This window comes from Heterocephalus glaber, unplaced genomic scaffold, assembly GCF_053883595.1.
Source record: "Heterocephalus glaber isolate CG9 unplaced genomic scaffold, H.glaber_assembly_v1.0 deba00001687, whole genome shotgun sequence".
NCBI classification, from domain to species: Eukaryota; Metazoa; Chordata; class Mammalia; order Rodentia; family Bathyergidae; genus Heterocephalus; species Heterocephalus glaber.
Window position 1 is genome coordinate 12451414 of NW_028258412.1, and position 4986 is coordinate 12456399.

The window sequence follows — 4986 nt, forward strand, 5'->3', positions numbered from 1 at the left end:
TACCCCAACCAGAGTATTCCATTACTAGCAAGAGAAAATAGACTTCGGCAGACTTCTTCGGATTGCTGTGTTCACTTTGCAAGGCAGCTGGGACAACCTGCCACGTCCCTAGACCTAGGAGACCCTCAGAGGTCTCTGACTTCCCAACTGAGTTCCTTGTTGAGAGGCAGTTAGCTTTTTCCCGACCACTTGTTTCAGACAGAGGGTGGCTCAGTGAAAGTAGATCTTGGTCTCCCAGGGCAGCCCAGTATGTCTGCTCCCCTCCCCTCTTCCAGTTCACCTAAAATTCCTGAATCAAAGCTTAAAATCCCTACACTCTGCTCCCCTCACCTCTCCCAGTTTCCCTTCCCAGCTCAGCGCTGGACCCCGGCCCTTCCCATGGACTCCATGCTCCCAGGGTGTCTCAGTCACGGCAAGTGACCAGTTCTTCCTCCTCAGCACCAGCTCCCTTGTGCCTGATGGGCCTTCTCCCAGAGCTGTAAACCAAAGGCAGCTCTTAGCTCAGGAGTGCAGGAACATAACTGATAGGTCGCCAATCCCAGCAGGTTGATGGGGGAGAAAAATGTATGTGGCGCCTAGAACGGCGTCCGCTTGAGGAAGAGGAGCAAATTCCAAGTTGGCCTCGGCGTGGGCCCCGTGTGGGGGAGGGGCAGCAGGGTTTTCTCTCTGTATCTCTGACTATCCAGACCCCTCCACCATGGCCGGCGGGGATGGGGGCCGGGGTCGGGGCCGGGGCCAGCTGGCCTTCAACATGGAAGCAGTGAGCATTGGAAAGGGGCACGCTTTGCCTCCACCCACTCTGCAGCCTTCTCCACTCTTCCCTCCCTTGGAGTTCCGCCCAGGGCCTCTGCCCTCAGGAGAAGAAGGGGAATATGTCCTGGCACTGAAGCAGGAGCTGAGAGGGGCTATGAGGCAGCACCCCTATTTCATCCGACCAGCTATCCCCAAGAAAGATGTGGAGCATTATTCAGACAAATATCACACGTGTGGGCCGATTGACAGTGCCATTGCCTGGAACCCGGATTGGCGGCGTTTACCCCGGGAGCTAAAGATTCCAGTGCGGAAGCTACAGAAGGAGCAGACCACCATTCTACTGCCCAAGAGGCCCCCTAAGACCACAGAAGATAAGGAGGAAACAATACGGAAACTAGAGACCCTGAAGAAGGAAGAGGAAGTGACTTCAGAGGAAGATGAGGAGAAAGAAGAAGAAAAAGAAGAGGAGGAGGAGGAGGAGTATGATGAAGAAGAACATGAAGAGGAAACTGACTACATCATGTCATATTTTGACAATGGAGAGGACTTTGGAGGTGACAGTGATGATAATATGGATGAGGCTATATACTGAAGGAAAACCCTCAATAACACTCACATTCCCCTTTATCGGGGATGTAGAGAATAACTATTACTTAGTTTTATGAACAAAGAAAACAGAATTTGGACAGAGTTTAGATGCCCTCCCTGGTCCCTGAAGAGAGGAATGGAGAATGCTGACACATAGCAGTCTTTCCTCCTTTCCCCTCCTTCCTCTGGTATTACCTCTCATAACGTGGGGAAATGGTCAATGACTTAATCCTGCAAGGGGAGGAAGAGCATTGAAAGCGTCACTGGCTTGTTAGGGCTGAGACCGTTGCACACGTTCCTTCCCAACTTTTACAGCTTTTTGTGCGTGTAACGGGGGTGGGAGTAGTTAGAAAGAGTAAGGCTGGTTTTGGTTTTGTCTCTTTTTAAAATTAGTATATGTTTGTGATACATCATAAATGAATTCATTGTGGGGTAGTTATATATTTTTTAAATAAAGTGTTTTTATCTGTCAAAAAAAGAAAAGAAAAGAAAACTGTGAGGGGTCCAGGGATTTAGCTCCGTGGTGTCGCATCTGTCCCCCAAGTGGAAGCTCCTGAGTTCGATCCCCACACAAAAAAGGAAAAAAGAAACCTGTAGCTCTTCAAAATGTTGGAAGACAAATATTCCCTGTAAAGGGAGAGCTCAGCAGGTGTGTGAAGCCCTCCGGAAAATCAGGAGGGGAATCCCCTGTGTGGGGCTGTGGTGGGAGGGCCTTCTCAGCAGGGTGGGCCTGTGGGTCACACAGAACATGGAATTTTTCTTCCTTCTGTCCTCTGGGCACACGGAGATGACCTCAGCTCCCATTGTGTGCCATCATGAGGCCAAGTCTTCCGATCCACAGAGATGCTGAGCTCGTGCGCTTGGCCAGAAATAGACAGTTGGGGCTACAGGCTCTAATCTGGGCTGGCTGGTTGGTATTTTCCTGATTGAAAATGGAAATACCCACTCATGAAATGGACGCAGAGGTCTGTGGACCTGAGAACAACGATGAAGGAACTATTTCAATGTGGATTTTCATATCGCATGACAGACATCTCCAAGAGCACAAGAAAGCTGAGCCTGAGCATTCAGTAAGGAGCTGGCGGGGGGGGGGGGTCGTCTCAGGGGCTGGGGACAAGGAAGTAGGCAGCTTGACGAAGTGATCATTTTGTACTTGAGACTACTGTCTCTTTGTATGGCTTTTAAATACTTATGTGTTCTATAATTTTACAAGTAAGTTTAGATAAGAATGAGTAAACTTTGAGATAATAGTAAAATGGTAATAGGTCATGACATGCTCAAACATTCATAAGGTTGGCTGTGTGGTTCAGTAGACTACACCATGCTTTCTTGTCATCGGTGTGGTGAAACATCTGGGGATATTCTGGTTTTCTAGTCACTGACTATGTGAATCAAACTTTAAATTTTCAGGATCGGTCCAAGGGCCCAGCTCCAAGGACCATTCGGCGGGGTGGGTCTCTGTGTCCCAGGGAATAGGGAGTTTTTCTCCTTTCTGTCCTCTGTGCACTGAGACGACCTCGGCTCCCATCTGTGTGCCGTCCAGTGGTGATCTTCCCATCCATAGAAACAGTGACTTGGCCATACAAAGAAAAATAATTTTAACACTATTCAAAAATCCATTTCTACGTGCTTATTTGTAGAGGGAATAAACTCAAAACACCATACAATTTAAACTCAAAAGGTAAAATATACAGGCAGAAGGCTTTCAAAAACGTGTGGAGACTAACAAAGAAATTCTATAGAGACAGAGATTAATATCTATAATTTTGAAAAAGATAACAAGACTCCTGAAAATATAAGGAGTGGCCCAACAAACTCATGTATATGTTTAAAATTAATTCTCAGATAGATTAGGCTAAATGGAAAGAAGGAGGGAACACACAACGGGTTGGCGTGAGAATAGGGCATGCTTGGGAGTGGGAGGAACTGGGGACAGGCCACCGAATAGCTCTGCCACTGTGGAGCAAAGGAGCCATTCACAGCACGCCCGTGCTGAAGGGAAACAGTGCCCAGAGGGCCCATCCAGCCAGGGGTTCTGCGATCTGAGGGAAGGCTGATCCCGACAGATCGCAGACACCGCACGACTCAGATTCACAGGCTCAACTCCTTGAATGCAGGGCCCACACAGAGAACACTGAAACGAATTTCTTCCGAGGAAGTTTGAGAAAGAGCAGAACCCAGACCATGGTGGAGACACCCGACGAGCGCTGCCTCCTGAGACACCAGCACTGGGGCTGGCGCCCCCAGGCCTCTCTCATCTCCTCCCCTGCTGCAGAGGATGGAGGGGCTTCCATGCAAATCCGCATCCTGCACCTGCCTCTCCTCAGCTACTCCAACTTGCCCTGAACTCCGGATCCTTCTCCACCCCACTACTGAATCATCAGCTGATGGAATCCAGACCCTCTGTCGTGGATTTTCTGAGGAACAGGCACCTGAGTCCTTTTTTCTTGGTTTGCACAGGAGAGATGACCTGTTGAAGTCCCTCATGTCAGTGAACTGCTAGCCATTATTGTCCCTACCGTGCTGTCACCTTGTCTCTGAGACTCTCCGGGCCTGCAGTACACCCTGCAGTGCCCACTGAAGGTCCCCCTACAAGACCTGGACTCTTAGGGAAAAGCCTGGCCACCCCAGAAACACTCGCTGTGCTTGTTGGTGCTGCGGTCCTGTTGGCTGCAGCCTTGTTCCTGTCCCACCCCTACACGCTGTGCTCCAACATCTGTGCCACCGAGTCCCAGGAGCGTGGCAGACCCTGGCACAGGCTCCGTGCCATAAACAGGAAACATGAAGAAAACCCTTGAAAGTGGTTAGAGCAAATGCCATGTTAAATGTAGGGGAATATCGAGGTAAAGGTCTGTGACTTCTCCTCAGAAAATATACCAGCCAGAAGTGGTTGAAAGGGTATTTTTCGGTGCCGAATGATCAATGCAGAGGACTGACTGTATGTGCCATAGGTATCCTTAAGGATGGAGGGCCAAACAAAATAAATACAAAGATGGATGGGGGTGAAAGAAAACTCGGACAGTTCATCGCTAGAAAACGTGCTCTAAAAATATGTGAAAGGAATTTCATCAGGGTGAAGGTGAACAACATGAGAGGAAAGGACATAACTTCGAGGAGAAAAAGAAGAGCAAACAATGGTGAGTGTTTGGGTAAATGCGATAGTTTATTTTTTTCCATTAAAGTTCTTTATTATATGCAATGCACTTGAATACACAAATTGTACCATTCGTATAAAGGTCATACACATGACACAGAGATTACATAAACCCAGGAGGAGAGAGACTCTGTATGTCTGGAAGGCTTCTGTATTTTACTGAGACTCTAAAGAAATGGAATTTAGATTGCAAAATATTAACCCTAATCTGTGAAAGGATTAGGGAATCTACTACTATTCCCAAAACAACCAAAACACAATGAGAACCTCATTCAAGGAAAATGCGATGACCTCAGTATTTAGAAGCTGTGAATGAAAAAGTGATGACATTCATCCACAGGTTTCTGAGAGCACACAACCTAAATTTTTCTTGGTGAAATGCCTAGGAATGGGATTGTGGGTCATAGATCCAGGGCCATTTCTCAGCCTGTCCTCAGCAGTCACCCAGCAGACCTTGGGTAGTGTCAGGACTTCTTGGCAACTGTCCTCTC

General features: G+C 48.1%; 1 pseudogene; it reads left to right on the forward strand.

The window, feature by feature from the left end:
- The first annotated feature begins 697 nt into the window (after nt 1-697).
- LOC101718290 (DNA-directed RNA polymerase III subunit RPC7-like pseudogene) lies at nt 698-1432 on the forward strand (annotated as a pseudogene).
- The last annotated feature ends 3554 nt before the right edge of the window (nt 1433-4986 follow it).